We start from the raw sequence: 26,023 nt of genomic DNA, 5'->3' as shown, positions 1-26,023 counted from the left end.
AGCATGGGGCACGGGTCACTTGTTGGAAGATTCTCTGCACCTTGAGGTCTTTAAACCACGATTTGAGGACTTCAGTAACTCAGACATAGGTTAGGGGTTTGTTACAGGAGTGGGTGGGTGAGATTCTGTGGCCTGCGTTGTGCAGGAGGTCAGACTAGATGACCATAATGGTCCCTTCTGACCTTAAGTCTACGAATCTATGAACTCACTGTCACCCTGCCGCTTGCCCACCGGGGTCAGCTAACATACCCAGGCCTTGACGGCCCCACCATGGTCGCCAGAAGTACAATGGTCAGGGTCAGACCAGCCCGTCGCCGAGGAGGGGCGACTCCCCACCAGTGCTGGAGACTGAGGAGGCACCGCCCATGGCACCGGTGCAGCAGGGACAGTGGCCCCCCAAATGGCTGTACTGGAACCTGTGGGGGATGCCGGTGCTTCACCATGCCGGTCATGCTGGTCCAATACTCCCAGCCCTCCCTGGCCTCATCGGACAAGCTGTCCGCGGCACCGCAGTCAGAATGTGGTACCAATGCGGAGGCCGGTGTGGTGCATTGCACCCCGGCACCGAGGAAACTCTCCCCACAAAGGAAGGGGACGACACCCTCCCACAGGAGGTACAGTCTTCGTCGTCATCCCAGACGAGGCAGTCGCAGGGCCATCCCACCCAAGCAGTCTCGCGGATGTCTTTAAGGAGCACCAGCCCCTCTGTGAACATTTACACCCCTGGTAGCAGGGCAGCGTGGCCTAACGGCCAGAGTCTGTAGAATCGCCCTGGTTGCAGGGCAGCGCGGCCTAATGGCCAGAGTCTGTAGAATCGCCCCGGTTGCAGGGCAGTACGGCCTAATAGCCAGAGTCTCTCCCACTCTGCCAGGCCCTGGCTCTAATGGCGACATAGGACCTTGCCACTGGCTCAGTGGGGGGAGGGAGGGGCTACCGAAACACGCTGAGACTTACTGAGGGCAAGATACCAGTCCGTCACCCACCCCCCCCGGGTCGCTTCCTACCGGCTTGAGAGTTGGGGGTTTCCCTAAACGGGTGGCGGAAAACCTTGGCCTGAAAATTGAGGTCGCTGAAGAGGCTGACAACCTCTTCAACGTCATCTCAGTGACCCCCCGAGCACGGGTCGTATTGCACGTCCACCCAGGGATCCTCAAGATTGCCACAATGATTTGGCTTTCTCCCTCCTCTATTCCACTGACTTCCAAGAAGATGGAAAATAAATATTATGTCCGTGCAAAGGGCTTTGAGTATTTGTCGGCATCACTGGTTGTGTCCACAGTTAACAAAAGGGACAAGTTAGCGGAACACCGAAGAATAAAGACGCTAAGAAATTGGACTTGTTTGGCCAAAAGGTTTATTCGATGGCCAGCTTGCAGTTCGGAGTGTCTAATTACCAGGCCCTGTTGGGACGTTATACCTTCAATCTGTGGGACTCCTTTAATCATTTCACGGGATCATGCCAAAGAGTTCACAGCGTTAGTGAGCGAAGGCACAGCAGTGGCCAGGGGAGTCCTCCAGATGGCCTGGGATGCTACGGACTTGACAGCCAGGTTGCGTCAGCAGTGGCCATGAGGTATAGCTCGTGGTTGCAGGCTTCTGGGCTGTCCCCTGAAATGCAGGCCACAATCCAGAACCTCCCCTTCGAGAGTACAGGGCTCTTTTTCAAGCTAACTGACTCAAGGCTCCATGGGCTTAAGGACTCCCAAGCCACCCTCCGCTCCTTGAGCCGGCATATCCCTCAGCAGTTTAGGAAGCCTTCTATCCTCCACTCTCGCCTCCTCTGCCACAGTCCAGGTCCTGGGGGCTTCCAGGTCAGACTCCTACAGGAGGAAAAACAAGGATAGGGTGCCTAAGAGACATTATTCATCATCTTCCCGCCCGGCAGTGCAGCCTGACCCTCCCAAAAATCAGGGAGGCCAAAAGCAGACATTTTGAGGGTGCGCCTGAGGACGACGGCTCCAGCCAGTGTACCAGATCTATCCTCCTCCTTTCTCAATCGCCTCCACCCTTTCCAGTCAATGTTGTCCCATATACCATCAGACCGCTGGGTGCTCGATAGTTTCTTCAGGTTACACCCTGCAATTTATAGTTGACCAGCCTTCCCATCCCCCTCCCTCTTCAGGGACACTTCTCACAAGCAATTCCTTGTTCAGGAGGTCGAAAACCTTCTGCGCCTTGGGGCAGTGGAAGAGGTTCCTCAGAACATGGAAGGCAGAGGATTCTACTCCCACCGCTTCCTAATTCTGAAGGCAAAAGGGTTCCTCAGACCTATCCTGAACCCGTGTCGCCTCAAAAAGGCTCTGAAAAAGTCAAAGTTTTGCATGGTCTCCCTGGCCTCTATCATTCCCTTCCTTGATCCGGGCGACTGGCATACCGTCCTCAATTTAAAGGATTCATACTTCCATATTTCCATTTTCCAAGGGCATTGGCACTTCCTCTGTTTCAGTTGGGCCAGCACCATTTCCAGTTCACGGCAATGCCCTTTGGCCTCTTGTCGGCCCCAAAAGTGTTCACAAAGTGCATAGCGCCAGTGGCCACTTCCCTGCGATGTCTAGGAGTCCAAATTTACTCATACCTCGACAACTGGTTGATAAGAAACCAGTCCCCAGATCTGGTGCGGAAGCATCTCAATCTGGTCTGTTCCACCTGCCGTGACCTAGGGCTGATAATAAATGAGAAGAAGTTAACCCTAACACCAGTGCAGTGCATAGATTTTACTGGGGCAGTTCTCGACTCTACTCAAGCCAGAGCCTTCCTCCCCAAGACTTGGTTCCAAGCTATGGGAGACCTCATCTCAGGCCTGCAAGCCCACCTGCTCACCACCATCCACATGTGCCTGTGATTGTTGGGTCACATGGCGGCATGCACTTATGTGGTCTGGCACACACGACTCTGCCCAAGACTCCTACAGATGTGGGTGGCATCAGTCTATGTCCCCATCCGACACCACATGGACCGGGTGGTTAGGATTCCGGACAGCATACCATCGTCTCTCAACTGGTGGCAGGATCCCACATTAGTGCTGGAAGAAGTTCCCTTCGTGGCCTCAGCCTTGTCAGTAACTTGGACCTGGAATGGGGAGCCCACCTGGGCAATCTCAGTACATGATAGTTCTCTGCATATCAATGTCCGGAAACTCAGGGCAGTCCGCCTAGCTTGTCAAGCCGTTTTACTTCATATACAGGGCATGGTGGTTCAGGTCCTGATGGAAACACAGCTACAGTCTTCTATATCAACAGGCAGGGCGGAGCCAGGTCGTCTGCCCTCTGCCAGGAAGCCCTCTGGCTCTGGAACTTCTGTCTGCAGCAAAATATCTACCTCGTAGCCACTCATCTTCCAGGGGCCAAGAACGCTTTGGCAGATCACCTCAGCAGGACATTCTCATCTCGCCATAAATGGTCCCTTCGCCCAGAAGTAGTCAGTTCTGTCTTCCAGAAGTGGGGAACTCCCTGGGTAAACCTGTTCACGTCCAGGCAAAACAGAAAATGTCATGTTTTCTGCTCAGTTCGGGGCATAGACAGAGGATCCTTGTCAGATGCCTTCCTGCTCCCATGGTCAGGGGCTCTGATGTACGCCTTCCCTCTGGTGCCTTACTGGCCAGGATCCCCATAAGCAGGACAGGGCGAAGGTCATCCTCATAGCGCCAGCTTGGCCATGCCAGTACTGGATCAGCACTTTACTGGACCTCTCGGTGGCGATCCAGTTCCAGCTGCTGCTAAGGTCGGACCTGTTGTTCCAAAACCACAGCAGTCTTCTGCACGCGAACCTGTCAGCGCTGCATCTGATGGCTTGGCTGCTGCATGGCTAAATGCATAGGAGCAGCAGTGTTCGGCCGAGGTTCAGAAAGTCCTGTTGGGAAGTAGAAAGCCCTCCACCAAAGCGACCTACCTGGCCAAGTGAAAGTGGTTCACCTGCTGGACTGTGAATTAAAGGTGTCTGTCCCAAGCAAGCTTCGTTGCAGCTCACTCTACCTCCTGCATCTCAAGCTCCAAGGCTTGTCCCTCTCATCAATCAAGGTCCATCTAGTGGCCATCTCAGCCTTCCACCCGCCGTTCGAGGGCAGGTTGGTTTTCGCTCAGGATATCACGGCCAGATTCCTTAAGAGTCTTGAGCACCTCTACCCTCACATTAGGGATCCCATCCCTCCATGGGACTTTAATCTGGTGCTATCGCAGCTCACGGGCTCCCTTTCGAGCCTTTGGATTCCTGCTCTCTCCTTCTTCGTTCCTGATAGCAGTGACATTGGCCTGCCGGGTATCCAAGGTTTGGTTGCTCACCTCAAAACCGCCTTACGTGGTCTTCTACAAGGACAAAGGCCAGCTGAGACTGCACCCGGCCTTCCTTTCCAAGGTAGTAGTCTGTTTCATTTGAGCCAAGACATTTACTTACCGGTCTTCTTTCTGAAGCTGCATAAGTTGGAGGAGGTGTGCAGGCTGCATGCCCTGGATGTCGGGAGGGCTTTGGCCTTGTACATCGACAGGACCAAGCCATTCCCTAAGTCAATGCAGTTATTTGTCTCTGTAGCTGACAAGATAAAAGGTTGCCCTGTATCCGCTCAAAGGACTTCCTCTTGGATCACTGCCTGCGTTCGTTTTTGCTATGATCAAACAAAGGTGCCACCCCTGGTGATCATCACCACCCACTCTACCAGGGTGCAGGCCTCTTCAGCAGTCTTTCTGGCCCAAGTGTTTATCCAGGACATCTGTAGGGCAGCCTCCTGGTCTGTCCATACCTTTACGTCCCACTATGCACTTACCCAGCGGGCCCGGGATGATGCTGGCTTTGGTAGGGCAGTCCTGCAAGCTGCTAAGCTGTGAACTCCGAGCCCAACTCTGGGGGTACTGCTTGTGAGTCACCTAGCATGGAATGGACATGAGGAAGCACCCAAAGAAGAAAAAACAGTTACTAGCCCAGGGGTAGGCAACCTATGGCACGGGTGTTGAAGGCGGCACGCGAGCTGATTTTCAGTGTCACTCACGCTGCCCGGGTCCTGGCCACCAGTCCGGGGGGCTCTTCATTTTAATTTAATTTTTTAAATGAAGCTTTTTAAACATTTTTAAAACCTTATTTACTTTACATACAACAATAGTTTAGTTATATATTATAGACTTATAGAAAGAGACCTTGTAAAAACATTAAAATGTATTACTGGCACGCAAAACCTTAAATTAGAATGAATAAATGAAGATTCGGCACACCACTTCTGAAAGGTTGCCGACCCCTGTACTAGCCTTTCGTAACTGTTGTTCTTTGAGATGTGTTGCTCATGTCCATTCCATTACCCGCCCTCCTACTCTCTGTCGGAGTTGCCAGCAAGAAGGAACTGAGAGGGTGTAGGGCCAGTGGCGCCTGATATACTGCTGCATGAGCGCACCAACTCCAGGGGATGCTGCAGCCAGCCCTATGGATACCACTAAGGGTATAGCTACACTTACGGTTTGCAGCGCTGGTAGTTTGCAGCGCTGGTCATCCAGCTGTGCAGGACCAGCGCTGGTGTGTGGCCACACTCACAGCTACCAGCGCCAGGGCTGCCCAGAGGGGGGGGCAAAGGGGGCAATTTGCCCCGGGCCCCGGGCTCCGCAGGGGCCCCCAAGAGAACAGCGGAGGCTCCTGCCTCTGCCCCGCTCCTGGAGCCTCAGCGCATCAAGCGCCGAGTCTCCACCGGGGCCCCTGAGCCCCGCCCCGCTCAGCCGCGTGGTCAGGGGGCGGGGCTGGGAGCTCCGGGCTGAGCTCAGCTCCCTCCGCTCGGCGTGGAGCTCCCAGCCCCGCCCCCTCACCACGCAGCTCTGAGCGGGGCGGGGCTCAGGCCCCGCCGGCCACATGCTGCGGCTGTTCCGGCGAGGCGCTGAGACTCTGGGTGAGGAGGGAGCAAGAGGCTGGGGCCGGGGCGGGGGGAAGCAGGATCCGCCGCCGAAGTGCAGCCCGGTCTTCGGTGGCGGGGGGCCCCTTCCGTTCTGGAACCCACCGCTGAAGTGCCTCGAAGACCCGCGGCGGCCCCCCCCCCCCCGCCGAATTACCGCCGAAGACCGGGCTGCATGTCGGTGGCGGGTCCCGCTTCGGCAGTAATTCGGCGGCGGGGGGCTCCCGCCACGGGTCTTCGGGGCACTTCGGCGGCAGGTCCCGGAACGGAAGGGCCCCCTGCCGCCGAAGACCCCGGGCCCCCGGAATCCTCTGGGTGGCCCTGACCAGTGCTGGTGTGTGGCCACATTTGCAGCATTAGCAGCGCTGTTGGGAGTGATGCATTATGGGCAGCTATCCCAGTGTTCAAGTGGCCGCAACATGCTTTTCAAAAGAGGGGGGTGGAGTGGGGTCTAGTGTGACAGGGAGCGGGGGGAAAGAGAGAGGGGATTTTTGGAGCCAACACTGTGTGTTTAGCTTCCTGCATTGAAAAATCAGAACATGTTTCCGACCCCTTAGTCTTAACTCTTAATTGCAAACAGCCTGCAGCCAACACGACTCCCCACTGTTTCACTCCCTCCCTGCCTGCCTCTCATTTGATTGTTTACAGCCAGGTACAGATGATCACAGCAAACAGGAGCTCTGTTTGTTTTTTAGATAAGCAACGGAGCTCCGATCGGAGCTCGTTCATAACAAAACAAAGAGAGGCTGCATAACAAAACAAAGAGTAATTTATAAAAGCATTCTGGGATACATCCTTATACCCTGGAGGCCAATAACAGCGCTGGTGTGTGGCCACACTTGATGACCAGCGCTGGAATCCTTATTCCCCATGCTGAGTGAGGTGTACGGCCAGCGCTGCAGCCAGGGAGTTGCAGCGCTGGAAGTGCCCTGCAGGTGTGGCCACTTACTAATTGCAGCGCTGGTGGAGGCTTTCCAGCGCTGCAACTCGCCAGTGTAGCCATACCCTAAGGCAGAAATCTCTGACAACTGTGCACGTGAACATACACACACCTAAAATAGAATGGATATAAGCAACACATCTCAAAGAACAACAGTTACGAAAAAGTAGGTAACCGTTTTTTTTTCTACCAGCTGAGCAAAAGAAGCCCAGTAGCTGTGTGTTAGGTCTCTGTACCAGTTAAAAAAAACAGTACAATACCCTCAGTGTGCATGCCGTTACACTGGAGGTATAGCTTAATCACATACAGGAAAGGGAATAACTTGTTGCTGCAAGTCACCTTTTATACTGTTCTAACTGCATTCACTCTAGGGGTATGGCTACACTTGCGAGTTGCAGCGCTGGTGGAGGCTTTCCAGCACTGCAATTAGTAAGTGGCCACACCTGCAGGGCACTTCCAGCACTGCAACTCCCTGGCTGCAGCGCTGGCCGTACACCTCACTCAGCATGGGGAATAAGGATTGCAGCGCTGGTGCTGCAGCGCTGGTCATCAAGTGTGGCCACACACCAGCGCTGTTATTGGCCTCCAGGGTATAAGGGTGTATCCCAGAATGCTTTTAACTAAATTACTCCCTTTGTTTTGTTATGCAGCCTCTCTTTGTTTTGTTGTGAACCTCCGGAGCTCCATTGCTACCAGAGCTGCTCTACCAGAGCTGCTTATCAGCTCCTGTTTGCTGTGATCAATCTGTGAACAATCAAATGAGATCCTCCTCCCTGCGTGATTCACAGGGGTTGAGTGTTTGCGTTTTGCTTGACCAGCAGCGAGAAAAGGAGTTATTCACAGGGGTTGAGTGTTTGCTTTGCTTGAGAGAAACGGGGGGGAGGGGGCAGAGGGGGGAAAGAGAGTATGTTGGATGCAGGCTGTTTGCAGTTAACAGTAAGGGGGTGGGAAAATTTTCTGATTTTGCACAGTGTCAGTTCCAAAAATCCACTCTCTCTTCCCTCCCCCCCCCGGTCCCTGTCACACTGCCCCACACCCCTCTCTTTTGAAAAGCACGTTGCTGCCACTTGAATGCTGGGATAGCTGCCCATAATTCATCACTCCCAACAGCGCTGCAAATGCTGCAAATGTGGCCACATTGCAGCGCTGGTAGCTGTGAGTGTGGCCACACACCAGTGCTGGCCCTGCACAGCTGGACGACCAGCGCTGCAACTACCAGCGCTGCAGATTTGTAAGTGTAGCCATACCCTAGCGGGTGTACTGATATAGCTACTTTGGAAAAAATAAACAAACCCACACACTCCCAACCAAAATAGTTATGCAGGTACTAGCAGTGGGTGTAGAGCAGCCCTTTGTGACAGGCTCTTATAGTTGCTAGGGGGCAGCCACCTCTGTTCCTGACTGAGATAGATACAACTTTAGATAATGCTTTCCTATTACAATCCCATGCAGTATCTTTGGAAGCCATTGTTTTAAATTTATGAATGGTTTATGTATGAATGTGTTCTACTCCATGGGAGAAGGTTACCACAGCTATTCCAGGAACTTTAAACAGTGGGGGTGGGGGTGATCACCCTGGAGGTTGTAAACAACTCCAGAAAACCACCACCCCCTCGGATATTTGCATATACTGATTTAAACTAGGTTTTCCAGAGACTCAAAGAAAGAAGGGGCTTTGGTATAAAAAGCTGAGTTTGAACTGACACAGAGCCTTTGTTTTGATTAAGCAAATGGACAGAGCCCTCTGTCCAAAGGAGCGGGAGGATGTCCAGCCCTTGTAGGAGGATTGGAAAGACTTTGGCTTACTTGGGCCCATAAGACTGATGGGTGATCTCTAGTAAGGTTTTAGCATACACAGGGGAACTTATGTTGTGGTTATTTTGTTGTTGCTGTTGTTGTTCTATGTTTTCTCAGTCTGCTTTTTTTTGTCCTTAAAATAAATGTACTCTGCTGAGATAGAACTGTAGGATCACTGGTAAAAACACTGTCAGTGTCCTCAGAGAGAAAGCACAGCCCAGCTGGTAGTCTTTAGGCAGACTGGCTTTCTGGGGCTATCACAGTATAAGGCAAGAGGCTGGATAGACTTAAAACTTCTGTTCAGAGGTGAATGGGAAAAAGGACCCTGCCCAGAAATAGCTAATGGCTGGAGAAAGGGCCATAACTAGGGCAGGGCAGCTATTCAGGGCACAGAGCCAGCAGGGGGTGCAAAAATGGGGTGGCATGCAGGACCTGGCCCAGCAGCATCAGCTCCCCTCCCCCACAGGATCAGGCCCAGCGGTGTTGGCCAGAGTTCAGGGTACAGGATCACAGGCCAGGCTGGAGCAGGCTCACCCTGGTGCTAGGACCATGGCAGGCAGGCAGGGCTCTGAGTGCGCTGCTTGGCTCATACTGAGCATGCTTAGTAACAGCTGCTGTAGCTGCTGCTTTCACTGGGGATTAAAATCTGTTCACAGAGGTTAAAGGAGTTTTGGGCAGATGGCAAATCTGTGCAGGGGGTGGAAACTGACTGCCAGTGGGGTCAAACAGCTGGAGGCAGGGGAAGCTGAGGGGCAAAATCAGGAAGAAACAGCAGGAGCCAGGGTTAAGTCCAAGGGTACAGGTGCTGGCAGAGAGCAAAACCCTGGCACAGGGAGGGGCAGAGGAGATAAAAGTGGGGTTAGTCACCTTCTGTCTTTGCAAAGATAGAGTGGGGGCAGAGGGACTTTTTATTTCCCCTCTCACAGGACAGTACATTTCAGCACACGCTTCCCGGGGCTGTGTCCTTAAAGGCACAAGATGTCCCAATGTCTTGACATGGCAGCTCTTCTCTGTCTGATATAACGTGCTGAGATGATAAAGGAGACTTGATTCAGTGAAATATTTTACATACACCCCCAAAAACTGTCACAAATTTTGTTTAAAAGAATCCCTTGTCAGTTAATTTGTCTGCATAAAGTCTTTCCTAGCAGTTTGCAAATTTGTCTTATCTGCAGCTGTGATTCACTGAATCACCTAATTGTTTACTTTTTAAAATGTTATTTTTATTACTCTTATTACTCTTAGCACTTCATCATTTACCTTTAACATTGTGCAGATGGATGTCATTGTGCTATTTAATTTATATTTTATAGCAAATAATCATTGAAAATATTTATAAGTAACTATTTGCTAGTAGTTTTACCAGACATCTGTATTTTTAGTATAGCACATCCTATGTTTTTACTGTGATTTTTAATATGGAAGTTTTAAGTCTAAATTCTAAATTTTCTTTCTTCCTTTTTATAGCACAAGTATATTCTGCTGGATCATGTGGCTTCCAGTCTGACTGATTTTCTGGCCTGGTATCAAAACGTCTTAATTTTCACTTGATCCTCCAATGGGGATTGCCTTTCTGAACTGTTATTTTGCCTTTCAATCCAGCCCTTAGTGCTTTTTCACATATCACTATTTGTGTGTAGAACTTGGTTCCCAAATATTCACTATGGGCAGTACGCTATCTCATATTAAATTCTTCTCAAAGGCAAAAATCTAGTGTAATTTTGACTAAACATAAGAACGGCCATATTGGGTCAGACCAAAGGTCCACCTAGCCCAGTAACCTGTCTTCCAACAGTGGGCAGTGCCAGGTGCTTCGTTCTGAGTGTGGTGCACCATCGTTATGTATCAGCCATCTGCCACAATTTGCTACCTCTCACCTTTGTCATCCACTGGTCTAGGGGTAGCAAATTGTGATGGATGGTTGATGCCCTGTGCTACCCATGTACCGGACGATGGGAAAGGTAGCAAATTGTGACAGATGTACCCATCCATCAAAATGTGTTATCCCGTGGCCAATGAGAATGGAAGTAGCAAATTGTGACAGTACAGAAACACATCCATAGGTGTCACTGGTAGAAAAATCTATCAGTAGTGTTTTTTAATATTATGCCCTGGCTCCTGGCAGGAGGCAATAATGTTCAAACTGTGGGAAGCATCCCCTTAGTGAGGCACCCCCTCCAGTTTGAAAACCTCTGTGCTAGGGGGAGGGATAGCTCAGTGGTTTGAGCATTAGCCTGGTAAACCCAGGCTTGTGAGTTCAATCCTTGAGGGGGCCATTGAGGGAGCTGGGGCAAAAATCTGGGGATTAGTCCTGCTTTACGCAGGGGGTTGGATTAGATGACCTTCTGAGGTCTCTTCCAGCCCACTTCATGCATCCGAGGAAGTGGGCTGTAGCCCACAGAAGCTTATGCTCAGATAAAGTTGTTAGTCTCTAAGGTGCCACAAGTACTCCTGTTCTTTCTAGTCAGAGACTTTCATAATAGAAAAGTTGCCTAGAAGAACAGTGTCCTTTAAGTCTCTCCAGCTCCATCCTCCGCTGCTGCAGTCTCAAGGGCAGCATCTCAGGGAGCTGCCAGAGTTACTTTAATACCAACTCCCAGTGATGCCAAAACCAGTCAGGAACACTATTAATTGCTGTCACGTGTTGTAGCCTTGCCAGGATAAAGCCCTGGTAATCAGTATGCTTACTATCTTGTATATGGCATGTGCACAGTATAATTAAGACAACACATATTCACCAAATATGCAAACTGGTAGTGCCATTTGTATAAAATATTTAGATTTCTGCACCTTCAGCCTTAGCACATGTATGTTAAAATATGTATGTAATACATGGCTGAGGGCTGAAAACATTATCTTAGTTTGTGTCTATGACCAATGTCACTATAAATTACTAGCCAACCTCTAAGCATGCCGCCCTGCAGGGTTTCAGGCAAAGGCTGTATTGGGTTAATGTGATAGTTGGACGTCTTCATATCAAAATACTTCAGCCAGTGTGATGGGGTGAGTCTGGGGGGACAAGGCCTCCTTCTCATCTGCCCGCCGCGGGGGCATGAAGGGTCCATCTCCTCCAACAGCTGGGGTCCTTCCGGCCACCCAGGCACTGGGCCTCATGGGAAATAATGTCTCCACTCCTCCCCCTTGGAGTGTGCGTGAGGGGGTAGAGACGGTTAGTTTGGTAACCCCCCCCCGCCGCCGCAGCGTGGGGGAGCAGCCAGTCCTGGCTGAGAGTCAGCCACCCCCCTGGGTGTGTATGTGCGGGGGGGGGGTGTCCTGGCTAAGAGGCAGCCCCGCCCCCGCGCCAGTCCGCCCCCGCGCCAGTCCGGCCCCGCAGCTCACCCCTCCCAACGGGACCAGGGTTGGCTCAGGGTTAACGCCACCGCGACGGGAAATCCCGGCTCACCGCCAGCACGACCCTCTAGAACCAGCTCGGTCTGTGCCCCGCCCCTTCCCCAGCTGTCTCTCGGATTGGTGGGCAGGCTGTGTACACACCGGGCTGCGCCAATGGGCGGGTGGCGGCGCCTAACCTCACGCGGAGGGGTGGCCAATGGGAGAATGCAGTTGTCAGACGCCGCCAAGCTTGTGCGGGGGAGAGGGACACCGACTCGGTGCGGCTGAGGAGCGAGCCGGAGAGTGGGCCGGGCTGCAGGCACGGTGAGCTGGGGCGCTTGGGACCCTGGGCGTCGAGAGTCATTGGGTCTCGGTGCAGCCTCTCGGGCGGCGCCGACCGCCAGGGGCAACGCAGAGCCGGCCAGGGGGCGCCTCTCTCCGTGGGGCCGGGCGGAGCAGCTGCCAGGTGGCCGGCTAACTGCTACAGCAGCTGGCGAGGGAGGAGCCGTCGCCGGCTCCTTGTCTCGGCTCTGGTGCTGGCCAGGCCCAGCCCGCTCCGCCCCCGGGGCCTGGGGAGGCACGGGGCGGAAGAGAGCGCTGAGCTGCTGCGTAGGGGGCAGCCCCGCTCAGTCCCCGGCTGTGGTGTCCCCCTCTGCGCGCCCTGGGGCTAACGGCCGTATCGCCCTTCTCCCTGGGGGCCTGCCCGGCGCCCTGACGTGGGGCCACTGTCACGGGGATTCATCTCCCCGCCGGGCGCCCTGGAGACAGAGGCTCTGGTGACTGACACCTGTGAGTCACGGTCCCCTTTCACCGCCGTAGCAGGGTGGCACGATGTGCTCGGCGTGCCTGGCACGCAGGCCTGTGTCTGGAGCTGGGTAGTGCCGTGTGACAGCCGCCCTGTCTGTCTCACTGGGGCTTCTCCGCCACTGCTTGAAACCCCGCTGGAGGTCATAGAAGTGGCCGCGTGTGTGTTGTAATTGGTGTCTCCCCCAGTTTCCACAGACCCCTCTCTTTCTAAGGGAGATGCAAGTTTCTGGGGGAGGTGAGAGGCGGCTCAGTACAGATTATGCAGTACTTGGTCCTTCTAGCAGTGTGGCAGTTCGGTGTTTAATTCACTTTATAGCAAGGCTGTGTTCTAGCTGGCAATTTCGTTCCTATCAGTTTCATTTTTGTTAAGGGGCTTTTTTTTTTAACAGTTAACTTGTGATGTGCAGCACAAAGTTAAGATGTTTTGCACTATACATTTATGCAACACTCTGAAAAACGTTCTGGGCCACTTGTGGTCCTGTGGCTGCTTTCTTATTCTTTTTTATTGTGGGGAGGGGTAGTTAAAAGGTGGGAAATGTACTGTTCTGATACATTTTCTCATTTGTATTTTAAATTCAAGATCTTTGTCTATATAAACACAGGTACTTGCAACTTCAGAAATACCTTGTTTAGAATATTCTATTTACAGTGAAATACAGGAGCAGTGGAAGCTCCCTAAAAGTGTGGCGGGTGGCAAGGCACAGCCTAAAGCATGGCTCTACCCCTTCATGCCACTCCTTGCCCCCAAGGCCCCACCTCCTCATTCTGTCTCTTTCCATCAAGACACTGCCCCCTCCTTGCTCCTCTCCACCCTGGTGCTCACCTTTACGGCCAGTGAAAAGTTGGGGAAGGGGGGAGCATGGTCCTACCTCCCTGTTTTGGTGCCCTTGATGCAATATCTTGAGGAAATTTTGATAGAGTTGAGAAAGGAAGAGATAAATTAGATGACAGGGAAGAAAAGATGACAGGAGAGGTAGCTGCAAGAAAAAGGTACTGAAATCTTTCCTACTCCAAAGACAGTTTCTCTTGTTAAACATGAAGCATGATCTCTAAAAGAGACCTAGGAATAATAGGTCAGGTGATTTAGGCCTATACTAAAGAAAGAGAGAAAACTGGCAAATAATTCTTAAAAGTGACTCCTATTTTGTTATTAGTGGGCACTGTCTTGTATTGACAAACTTCTGAGAGAAATCTTGTATTTTTCTGTAAAAAACCTTATGGTTCTCTTATAACCACTTCCTGTGTGTGCAAAAATCATTGTTGTACCATAAAGAATGAAAAGGAGCAGTTTGACTCAAGTTAACTTTCAGTGGACACAGTTAAATTACTTTATGTAGCTATATGAAGTTGTTAACGTTAATAGATGTACTACTTGTCTGAGCCTTCTGCTCAACTGTTATATCACTATTTGTTTGTTAAGGTGGACAGTAATTCTCACTACATTATCTGGCATATTGTACATATTGGATCCCTTTGGTGCAACTACTACCAGGAAAAACAGGACCAAATGATTTTTGAATTACGTATTTTTACATAAAGCTGTAAAATTATGATTGTTTTTGAGTGACATTCTTTAGATATTAAAGTGTAAATCTCTTCAATATGAGGAATAAAGTATCACATTGACTTACTGCATCAGTTTTTCACTTCTAGAAACTTTAGTTCAAATCTAGTTTAGTCTGCATGTGAAATTAGTTCTGTCATCTCATTGTAGTCTTCAGTGGACACTTTTTATGGCAGGTTTTCAAAGTGGAAATTTTTAATGATTTGGTGTAGTTGTTTGCTCAGCAAAAGCCCATTGCTGAAAGTAGTGCAAGTTCTGATCCAGGTGAGTTTAGTGTTGTATGAAGAAGCTCGTTTGAGTTCAGGCTATGAAGTGTTATCTACCTCTAAGAGGTTAGCCCAGACAATTCAGTTGGGAAAAAGTACATAATATAGTAAGACAAATGATGTTAATTTTCTAGAAGTACCTCATGTTTTTCCACTTTGTGTGTTGAAATAGGTGTATGTGAGAATCATGTCCAGAACAGCATTTTTGTCCAGGTGCACAGTTAAGAGCAGACACAGGGTGGAACTGATAACATCTTATTCAGTTTATTTCTGCTGCTTAGGCTATGAGAGCCTATTTACAGGAGCAGCAAAAGAACATGCATGACACCCTATGGTGGTGAGCTGCATAAGTGAACCTTACAATATAAAGCAAGTTTCTGGAGATATGCACCAAATTCAATAAGAGAAAATAGTGATGTGACCCAGCTGGGAAAAGGAAGCTGTTTATCCATGCTGCGTTTTGTTTATAAAATAATTGTGTGTCATCTTGAAGCAGAATGTGGCCCTTTAGCTGTAGCATGTGTAGTTCACTGGGCAGGAGTTAACCATAGTTGTCTTATTCATACAATACTGCCTTAAAACCGTGTTCTTTGCTTTGTCTTTAATACTCTGCAAGTCTATTAATTTGATTATTTGCTTTTTATATGTGCTTCTAGCTTTTTTTGTTGTACAATGTTTAGTTGAAAAATCTTTACTCTTATCCTACCAGCTAATAGTAAAGTCCTACAAATGTAGTCAATAGAGAATAAGTGAGCAGATTTGTAGGTGGGTTAACAATCTTACCGAGATTATCATTTCCTGGCACCAGACCAGAGGGAGCAAAGCTGATAATGAGTTCTTGGACTTAGGTCTCAGACAAGGCAGGTGCAAAGCCAACAAGCTACCTAAATCTATCTTGCTTTCAGATGCACCTATCCTAAAGTTTATGTAAGTAATTAAATGAAAAATAAACTAAAATACATTAGGGGTTACTGTAAGCAAATTAAATCCAAGTTGATGCTTAATTTAAGTTCTTAAGGGGGGGCGTGTCTCAAAAGTGAGCAATTTGTGTTCTGCAATCCCATGAAAAGGTGGTGTGTGTTATGGCATGGCAATTTTATAATGCTGAACTTCCTGTTTTGGTTCCATTTTATTTAGCCTTGGTAACTGTTATACATTTTTATAGTTGTATCCATTAGTAGGAGTGGAATAAGGACTGAACTTCATCTTTAAAAATGCATAGTACACCTGTGTTGTAAGAAGATAAAACAATGTAAGATCACTTAGCACGGCCTCATTCCATAATATTTGCTGAAATATCGCTTTTTGGCTCCTTGTAGTAGGTTGATAATCAGTAAAACCATTTTCAGCTACTTCAAGTTCAGGACTATATATCCCTTCCACTACTGCAGATACAAAACTTTTGCAAGAAGTACAATCTAAGAAAATGAAACTAAACTCTTATCTCAATTCATCTCACAAGATCAATACATAAATAACTAATGACCTTTGGTTTTGGGCCAGCTTCTACTGTGGTACAAAGCGTTCTAGTAGGGCATCTTTTAATTCTTGTGAGATAGATATGGCTATTCAATGAAAAAGGGATGGAACTAACTTTCACTTGGTCAAATAGAGAGTTAGCTATTGGTAATAAGAAGCTCTAACTTTAAGAACAGACTTCATAAAAGAAATGGACCAGTTCTGAGTTTTAGAGCTTGCTGAAATTAGTTCTGAAATCTTTCCTAATTAACTGCCATTTAATAAAGAAAATGAATTCAAAAGGTACTTTGTGCGCCTGTAATAAGAGTGACTGAAAGCAAGTATGCCAGCTGTCAAGGGCCACCTGTTAGTATAGTGACTGAACCATGCCCAATTTAAACATGTCATTATTATAGCCAGTGTGTTCTGCACAGAAACTTGCTAATTACTATAGACTGTCAGTTAACGACTGAAACTCACTTTTAAAGTAGATTTCTGCTTCTGCTAGTTGGTGACCTAGTTCTGTAGAACATCTTAGTGTTTGCTACCAAGCAAATGCTATAACAACCACCCAGCATTTGGTATTGAGCATCATAGTAGGGATTCAAACCAAGTAAGCAAAAGACCATTTTTAATCACTATACAGGATATATAAAATTTGATGGATTGTTCTTAAATACCAACAATTGGAATTATTTTTGTTGGAGAGTACACAGTACTCACTGAAATCACTTAGGACTTGCCCATAGAACCTCTTACACATTTGAGTAGTCTCACTAGCTCCAGTTCAATCATTTTTTTGTATATACATGTTTGTAGGCATGAGGCCTTAAATAAAAGCGTGTGTATCCTCCAGTAACTAAGATAACACATGGGAATTTACAGGTATTACTTTAGTCAGATTAATTCATAAACTAGTGAATGAAATTTCTATCATCATGCTTTAAAGCTCTGACCATATGAAATAATTTCTCTATAGCCTTATTTTTTCCATGTGGGCAATTGCTATAGGTACCAGGAGAATCCTAACTGAACACTCATAGGTGAAGTGGGGTCCTAATGATTGAGTGGGAGGGGAGTCTGGCCCATACTACACCTCTACGCCGATATAATGCTGTTCTCGGGAGCCAAAAAATCTTACTGCGTTGTAGGTGAAACTGCGTTATATCGAACTTGCCCCGCCCCCCCGGAGCACTGCTTTACCGCGTTATATCCAAATTCATGTTATATCGGAGTAGAGGTGTATGAGGAAAAAATGAACACTCTGCTAGTAATTGTGTTTTAGTATACTCCCTTCTGCTTGTGTGACAGTTTGCAAAAGGAACCTCACATGATCTCTCAAAGTTGTTTTAAGATCAGGTCATAGGAATTGATGGACTTGAATGTAAATTTTGTAGAACTACCTTTGCATATCACTTTTCTTTCAGTGTTATGTCTTATCTCAGGTTGCAGGTGGCTCCTTAACTTGAACAATAGGCTCCAACTTCAGGCACTGAATCTCTCCCTCTCAATACTGGATGTCCTATGCAATTCACAGAGAGAGATACAGTACATTTCTCATGGTACTGCTCGAGTTACTCCTTTTATTTTCTAGAAAAAAAAGATATATTTCTCCTTGAGTCTCCACAAATCTCGACTTTTGGGCTTCTTTAGTTTACCATGTGACTCAAGTAAACCAATCTGTTTCTAGGAATTTTGAGCATGCTCCCTTTTCCTGACCAGCACAGCTCTTTTAATTCATATTTTTATCTTTGCAGAATTCAGATTTTATCAAATCTTGTAGGTGGAAAATGCTGGCTGCACATCCTCCAAGGATGAAAAGGAGTTGTGTCTCACTCTCTCCACAGTTCAGTCTGCCCCTCTTTCATCTAGGGTTGTTACCTGGGACCTACTAGCTGCACACTTCCTAACAGGCACAGGGCAGATGCATCCACCTCCATGGAAAGTGGTGCTAGTTGCAGTGGAGGGGTGTGTGTATGTGCCTTCTTTCTCCAAGCTCTGTCCCGCAGGGCTGGCTTGAAGCTGATTTACCTGATTCCCCGGAATCGGGCCCCGCTCTGGGGGTCTTCAGCGGCATTTCGGCAGCGGGGGTCCTTCGGTGCCGTGGAAAACCTGGAGCGTCTGCTGTCTGGCCCTAGTTTGCACCTTTTACTCTGGGGCGTTTGAGCATGTTGCTTCAGGGGATGAATTATTTCTCTTACTCCCTCAGCATAGTCCCTTCTCTCTTACATGGCTCAGCAGTTCCAAACCATTAGTGCTCACATTTTCCTCCTCCTTGAAGTGTCTGGTTGAGCAGTTTTTCCTTCTGTTTTCCCAGAGGCTGTTCCAGCAGACCCCTCAATTTCTCCTCATCATTTTTGGTCAAAGCAGCTTTGGGGCGTGTGACGGGGTACTGATTAAGGAAATCTGAGCCAGGCCTGTCACGCCAGCTCCAGTCAAGAAAGGGGAATTGGAGCTGGCTAAGTAAGCCCAGGCCTGATTGGCAAACAGGGAACAGCTGCTGGCTTCATTAGTGAGGGGCTACATAAAGGCTGGCAGGAAAGAAAACAGAGAGGAGAAGGTAAGGGAGGAGCCAGAGAATTTGAGGGAGTAGGAGCTCTTCTCTGCTGACTGTGGGAGCTCACAGTCCCTGAGGCTGTGCTACTGAAGCTGTTTGTAGCTAGAAGGTGGTGGGGAAAATATACTGTAAATAAAGAGCAGAGATGATTGCACCAACACAGAGGTTTCTTGCTGGTTTGTGGGCATAGAAGAGGCAGCAGCGAGGAGGAAATGGCAGTGTCTTGCTACAGGGTGACTAGTTCACCTATAGTAAAGAATAAGGGATAGTAAGACTAGTTTTAAAAAAACAGGAACCTTATGTACCCCAATAAACGATTCCCTAAACTACATTAATAAATGCAGGGAAGAAGGAAAATGGCTTACTTGTAAATTAGCTTCTCTGAAAAGACCATTCCTACAGAATTCTCTCACCCACTCATTTCTCAGAATTCAGTGTTATTTTAGTGATCCTGTGCTTGTGTGTGTATGTGCAAGCATCCAAACAAAATTATTTTTGGTTTGAAAATCTTAAATTTTTGGTTTTATCCTTTTGAATGGGTTCATCTCCTGGAGTGCTTTGCCCCCCATTCAGTCAAAGGAACTGACTAGAATATTTGGAGGACATATGTATATCTGTCCTCTGCAGAGGGGTGAGGGGATGCTAGGCTTGTACTCTACCCTGCTTCCCTAGAGGTGCAGTTAAAAATATCTAAACTGGAAGTTCTGCTAGTCTCACCGTAGGAAGCCAAGATCCCAGAATGAGAATCATCTGATAGATTCAGAGAAGTGGAGGAAGAGTCCAGTGTGCTTAGTCTGACCCTATAGTTCTGCCCCCACTTAGTATACGAAGCACACTGTTTTATCCCTTGTTGACTAATTTCTCACATCCACACTCCATTGCTGATTCTAGCTTTCCAGAGGCTAAGCCTTTAAGACTGTTCCTGTATTTTTCTCTTTCTGGTGACCATGCTACTTGATGTATTCAGCAGCTCCTAGCACTGCTGCATTTTTATATACCTTGCCCTACCTGGACCTTCGAAGCATTTGATATAAAAGCATCTGCAGCAGCTGGCATTGCTACACAGCAGCAGTTCCTTGCCTTCGCAGCAGACAGTGCAGTAGGACTGCTAACCATCATTATCCACCGCTTCCACTTCAACTCTGCTCTCCTGCTCCCCAGCGATGAGCTCGGGGGATCCGTACTGATCCTCCTGGGTGCTGCTGGCAGCAGACAGTGCAGTAGGACTGGTAACCGTCCTCATTGGACATATAGCTTGGCCGGGGGTTCCGGGAATGTCTTCCCTGCCCGCCTCCTAGCAGCCTCCAGGGCATGGTATACTGCTCCATCACTTCCCCTGCAACTCTGCTCTCCTGCTCCCCACCGACAAGCTTGGGGGATCCGTTCATGAAGCATGGACAGTAGTAAGGAGCAGTTCAACTATAGGCTGAGCAGGTGCAGAATGGTGGTAGAATGTACCTTTGGACGTTTAAAAGCTCGCTGGTGCTGTTGGTCAGACCTCAGCGCAACCAACATTCCCATTGTTATTGCTGCTTGCTGTGTGCTCCATAATATCTGTGAGAGTAAGGGGGAGACATTTATGGCGGGGTGGGAGGTTGAGGCAAATCACCTGGCATCCGATTTTGAGTAGCCAAACACCAGGATGATTAGAAGAGCATAGCAAGGCGCTCTGCGCATCAGAGAGGCTTTGAAAACCAGTTTCTTGACTGGCCAGGCTTTGGTGTGACAGTTGTGTGTTTCTCCTTGATGCAAACTCGCCCCCTTTGTTGATTTTAATTCCCTGTAAGCCAACCACCCTCCCCCCTTCAAAATAAAGTAACTATTGTTTTGAAACCATGCTTTCTTTCTTTCTTTTTAAATGAGATAACAGACAGGGTAGCCAGGTGGGGTGGGGGAGCAGGGAAGGACAAGACCATATTGCTTATTGTAGCCACACTAAAAATCAAACTGTTTGAATGACAGGCTTCTGTTGCTTGGGCCAGCCTCTGGAGTGGAGTGGCTGGGTGCCCGGAGCCTCCCACTCTGCCGTTCTTGGGCGTCTGGGTGAGGAGGCTATGGAACATGGGGAGGAGGCTAGGTGGTTATACAGTGGATGCAGTGGGAGGTCTGGGCTCTTGTTGGCTTTCCTGCAGTTCCAACAGATGCTTCATCATGTCCATTTGCTCCCTCCACAGATGCTTCATCATGTTCGTTTGCTCCCCCATTAGCCTTAGCATCGCGTCTTGCCTCTGCTCTTCGCGCTCAATTCTTTCCTGGCCTTTGCCACTGAATGCCTCCATGCATTAAGCTGTGCCCTATCAGTGCAGGAGGACTGCATAAGCTCGGAAATCATGTAATCGCAAGTGTATTTTTTTCGCCTTCTAATCTGCGATAACCTCAGGGACGGAGATGATAGGGGGAGTAGAAACATTCTACATTCTTCTTCGAGTGCTTGCTCATATTGATTCCAATTAGGTGTGCGCGCGCCGCGTGCACATTCGTCGGAAGATTTTTACCCTAGTAACACTCGGTGGGTTGGCTGGGTCGCCCCCTGGAGTGGCGCCGCTAGAGCGCCGAATATATACCCCTGCCGACCCAACGGCCCTTCAGTTCCTTCTTACCTCCCGTGTCGGTCGTTGGAACAGTGGAGCGTGGCTTAGCTGACCTCCACTTCCCTAGCTACTCGTAGTTCTCTCGTTAATTCTTGTGTATATAATTGTAGTTAACTTTATTCGTTTATAGTATAGTTAGTGTATATAGTTAAGAGGGGTTCGGGGATTAGCCCCTTCCCCGCACCTGGTGCCAGGGCCCATGCCCGGTGAACCGGGTTTCAAACCGTGCTCGGCCTGCCACAAGCCGATGCCAACAGGAGATCCCCACGACTCCTGTCTTAAGTGCCTCAGGGAATCTCACCTAACAGATAAATGCCGCATTTGTAAGGCCTTTAAGCCGAGAACAAAAAAGGAGCGGGACTTTCATCTCAAGCAGCTCCTGATGGAGGCAGCTCTTACTCCTCCACTCTCGGCACCGAGCGCTGGACAGTCTTCAACTAGAAGCGCTCCCTTGGCACCAGATCGCACCGGTACCGCCAAGGCCTCTCGGCACCGATCCCTCTCCCCGAGGGCGAAGAGGCACAAGACTCCTGCTGCGTCCGCGCCGCCTGCTCCGCAGCCAGAGCGCTCGACTAAGTCGGACCACCCGGCACTGATACCTGCCGTGGCACCGACAACATCGGCACCATCGAATCCGGCCCTGCAAGAGCCGTTGAGTCCGGTGCCTGAAAGCTCCCCGGTGCAAGCCGTGGTTGAGCTCACTATTTCCTCCATGCCAGAGACATTTTCCACGGCGAGGGAGTTGAGTGCAATGACGGAGTCAGCGCTGCCTACAGTCGATCGGCAAGCCTGCCTTGATCAGACCACCCTCCGTCGGCACCGCAGAGCGGCACCGTTTATGATCGCGGTCCCGCAGACGTTCTCAGTCCCGTCGCCGATCCAGGTCCCGACGCCACTCGCAGTCCCGGCACCGTTCTCCATCTCGGTACCGGTCGCACTCCTGGCACCAGTCAGCATCCCATTCGCCGGCCCGGTACTCTAGGCACCGCTCCAGCTCCAGGCACCGTGACTCTCGTAGCCACTCCCGACGTCGAGTCTCGAGATCTCGGTCGACCTCCTGGCACCGCTCCGGTCGCAGGTCCCGATCTCGCTCCCGGTACCGGTATGCCTCCCGGTACCGATCCCCGGTGCCGCGTCGAGCGACGTCAGTTAGAGAGGGAGACTCTGCCCAGGGCTTTTCAGCTCCTCCATGGCCATCCAGACACACATCAGTGTCGTCCCACGCGGACAGTTCATACGCACAGGACCGTGATTCTGATGTGCCCACCAGAGTCTTCCAGGAGACCCAGGACCATGGCCCCCATCAGTGGTCATTCTGGACACCTTGGGCGTACCATCAGGCCCAAGGTGTACCTGTGATCCCATCTCGTTCTGTCCCGTCAGAGTACCGGGTGCCAGAGGCGACAATTAGCCGTCCCCCTCTGACCAGTACGGAGGAAGCCCCGGTTCAGCCACCGGACTCCCAGATCCCACTGGAACAGGAGGTCATCCAGGAACAAGAGCCCACGCAGGACCCGCTTGTCCCCGGCCTTTCTTCTTCCTCCTCCCCAGATGAGACAGTGGCAGGAACATCCTCCTCGGGCCCTCCTCCAATCGACTTGAGGGCCCATCAGGACCTCCTGAGATGGGTGGCACTCAATATGAACCTCCTAGTGGAGGAAGTCCCGGAGGTAGAGGATCCGGTCGTAGACATTCTGTCGGCTGATGCCCCCACTAGAGTGGCCCTACCGTTCATTCGGACGATCCAGGCCAATGCTGATACCATCTGGCAGTCTCCAGCCTCTATCCCGCCCGCGGCCAGGAGAGTCGAACGCAAGTACATGGTGCCCTCTAGGGGGTATGAGTACCTGTATGTACATCCTCCCCCTTGCTCCTTTGTCGTCCAGTCCGTCAATGAGAGGGAACGCCATGGCCAGCAGGCACCAGCTCCTAAATCGAAGGAGGCTAGGTGAATGGACTTACTGGGCCGTAAGGTGTACTCGGCAGGGGCCCTGCAACTCCGCGTAGCAAACCAACAAGCCCTGCTTAGCCGCTACAATTACAACACCTGGGCGGTGGTGGGCAAATTTACGGAGTTGGTCCCTCAGGACTCCCATCAAGAGTTTGCTGCCCTCCTGGAAGAAGGGGAGAAGGTGACGAGAACTTCCCTCCAGGCCTCGTTGGATGCAGCTGACTCCGCTGCCAGGACTCTGGCCTCGGGTGTTGCCATGAGGCGCATTTCATGGCTCCAGGTGTCGGGCCTTTCCCCGGAGCTGCAGCATACTATACAGGACTTGCCCTTCGATGGCAAAGGCCTGTTCTCTGAAAAACCTGACCCTAGGCTGCAAAGCCTAAAGGACAGCAGGGTCATTATGCGCGCTCTCGGCATGCATACGCCGGTGACTCAGCGCCGGCCTTTTGGTCCCTAGCCTCACCGCCCTTACGCTGCGCCTAGACAAAGACAGGACTTTGGCAGAAGGTGTGGCCGAGGCGGTCATAGGCGACAGTCAGGGCCCCAAGGGGGCCAAAATCAGGGTCCCTCTAAACCACCAGTGGGACCAAAGTCAAACTTTTGAAGGCACGCCCGAGGACGGCGTACTAGTTATTACCCAGGATCTGTTCCTTCCCTTTTACAACCGCCTCTCCTTTTTCCTCCCTGCATGGTCCCATCTAACCTCGGATCATTGGGTCCTACGCACGGTGGAACTTGGGTACCGCCTCCAGTTTATTTCGCCCCCCCCCTCCATCCTCGTCCTTCTTCAGGGACCCCTCTCACGAGCAATTCCTCTTGCAAGAGGTGCGGACGCTCCTCACCATCGGAGCTATAGAGGAGGTACCAAAGGACGAAAGGGGCAAGGGGTTCTACTCCCGCTATTTCCTAATCCCCCAAGGCGAAGTGAGGTCTCAGACCTATCCTAGACCTGTGGGAACTCAACAAGTTCATGATAAAGCTGAAGTTCCGCATGGTATCCCTGGGGACCATCATCCCATCCTTGGATCCCGGAGACTGGTATGCCGCCCTCGATATGAAGGACGCGTATTTTCACGTCGCTATTTATCTTCCCCACAGACGGTACCTCCGGTTTGTGGCCAACCGTCAGCATTGGCAGTTTACAGTCCTTCTGTTCGGCCTATCTGCACCCCAAGAGTATTTACAAAATGCATGGATGTAGTCGCCGCTTCCCTTCGCTGTCGTCGGGTACACGTTTTTCCGTATCTAGACGATTGGCTCATTCGGGGGACCTCCGAGACACAAGTCACCCGTCATGTGGGCATCGTGAAGGACCTATTCCTGCGCCTAGGCCTGATGATCAATATAGAGAAATCCACTCTGATTCCCACACAGAGAATAGAATTCATTGGGGCCATCCTGGACTCCAATCTTGCCAGAGCCTGCTTACCTCAGCCTCAGTTTCAGGCGATGGTAACAATTATACAAGGTTTATGGAACTTCCCGATAACTTCGGCTCGCACTTGTCTCGGTCTCCTGGGTCACATGGCTGCCTGCACGTTCGTGACCAAACATGCCAGGCTACGCCTCCATCCCATCCAATCGTGGCTCACCTCGGTGTACCACCCGGGCAGAGACAGCATAGACATGATCGTCTCGATCCCCCCCCAAGCATCCTAGGCTCACTCGACTTGTGGTCAACGCCCTCCCTGGTGTGTGCAGGGATGCTGTTCCATCCACCTCAGCCCTCGGTGTCCCTGACAACGGACGCGTCATCTCTCGGCTGGGGTGCTCACCTGGGTCAGCTTCGTACCCAAGGCCTTTGGTCAGCTCAAGAGCTGGCCTTGCACATCAATGTCCGAGAGCTGAGAGCAGTCCGCCTTGCGTGCCAGGCGTTTCAGCAGCACCTACAAGGCCGTTGTGTCTCAGTGTTCACAGACAACACAACGGCCATGTTTTACATAAACAAGCAGGGAGGAGCACGGTCCTCCCCTCTTTGTCAGGAAGCCATCCACCTCTGGGACTTCTGCATAGCCCAATCGATAGACCTGGTAGCGTCCTTTCTTCCAGGGGTTCGGAACACCCTGGTGGATCGCCTCAGCAGATCCTTCCTGTCTCACAAGTGGTCGATTCGTCCGGACGTTATCCATTCTGTTTTCCAGAGGCGGGGCTTTCCTCACATAGATCTCTTCGCTTCTCGCGAGAACAGGAAATGCCAGACGTTCTGCTCATTCCAAGGCCTCTCCCCGGGCTCGATCTCAGACGCATTTCTGATGCTGAGGACGAGCCAACTGCTGTACGCCTTTTCACCATTCCCACTGGTTCACAGGGTCCTGCTAAAACTCCGCAGGGACAGAGCGCACCTGATCATGATCGCTCCAGCGTGGCCCAGACAGCACTGGTGCACCGTGTTGCTCGACCTGTTGATAGCCAAACCGATTCCCCTGCCTCTTCACCCAGACCTTATAACGCAGGATCACGGCAGACTTCACCACCCAGACCTGCAATCCCTGCACCTCACAGCATGGCTGCTGCGTGGTTAAACTTATCCGAGTTACGTTGCTCTGCCTTGGTACAACAAGTACTCCTGGGTAGTAGGAAACCTTCCACTCGGTTAACATATCTGGCCAAGTGGAAGCGTTTCTCCTACTGGTGCAAAACGCACAATGTTACTTCCACCGAGGTCCTGATCTGTTCCATCTTGGACTACCTCTGGTCTCTCAAACAGCAGGGCCTGGCGGTATCTTCATTGAGGGTGCACTTGGCAGCCATCTCTACCTTCCACCCAGGGGAGAGTGGCCGCTCCGTATTCTCGCATCCTATGGTTTCTAAGTTCCTCAAGGGCTTGGAGCGCTTATGCCCCCAAGTTCGCCGCCCCGCCCCAACCTGGGACCTCAACCTGGTTCTAACCAGGCTTATGTCA

At 50.4% G+C, this 26,023-nt stretch overlaps 1 protein-coding gene and 1 long non-coding RNA gene across 10 annotated transcripts in view; one reads left to right on the top strand and one right to left on the bottom strand.

Moving 5' to 3' along the window:
* Positions 1–1,375: 1,375 nt before the first annotated feature.
* Positions 1,376–12,017, bottom strand: LOC123377600. Its single transcript, XR_006582250.1, has 3 exons — positions 11,937–12,017; positions 2,576–2,662; positions 1,376–1,820 (listed from the first exon to the last, which is right to left on the bottom strand). It is a non-coding gene; the product is annotated as an uncharacterized LOC123377600 (long non-coding RNA).
* TFDP2 (transcription factor Dp-2) overlaps positions 11,723–26,023 on the top strand; it is a 178,997-nt gene continuing 164,696 nt past the window's right edge. For 3 of the 9 annotated variants that reach the window (XM_045030684.1, XM_045030683.1, XM_045030680.1), the window contains exon 1: positions 12,158–12,251. The gene's annotated coding sequence lies outside the window, so the exon portion shown is untranslated. Of the gene's footprint in view, positions 11,767–12,157; positions 12,252–26,023 lie in introns of those variants that run through there. The other 6 variants (XM_045030682.1, XM_045030685.1, XM_045030691.1 and 3 more) reach the window with 6 other exon arrangements.

This window comes from Mauremys mutica, chromosome 9 (genome assembly GCF_020497125.1).
Source record: "Mauremys mutica isolate MM-2020 ecotype Southern chromosome 9, ASM2049712v1, whole genome shotgun sequence".
In the NCBI taxonomy this organism is placed as follows: Eukaryota; Metazoa; Chordata; order Testudines; family Geoemydidae; genus Mauremys; species Mauremys mutica.
The sequence above is the reverse complement of the archived record's forward strand: the minus strand, read 5'-3'. Positions and strand labels throughout refer to the sequence as shown.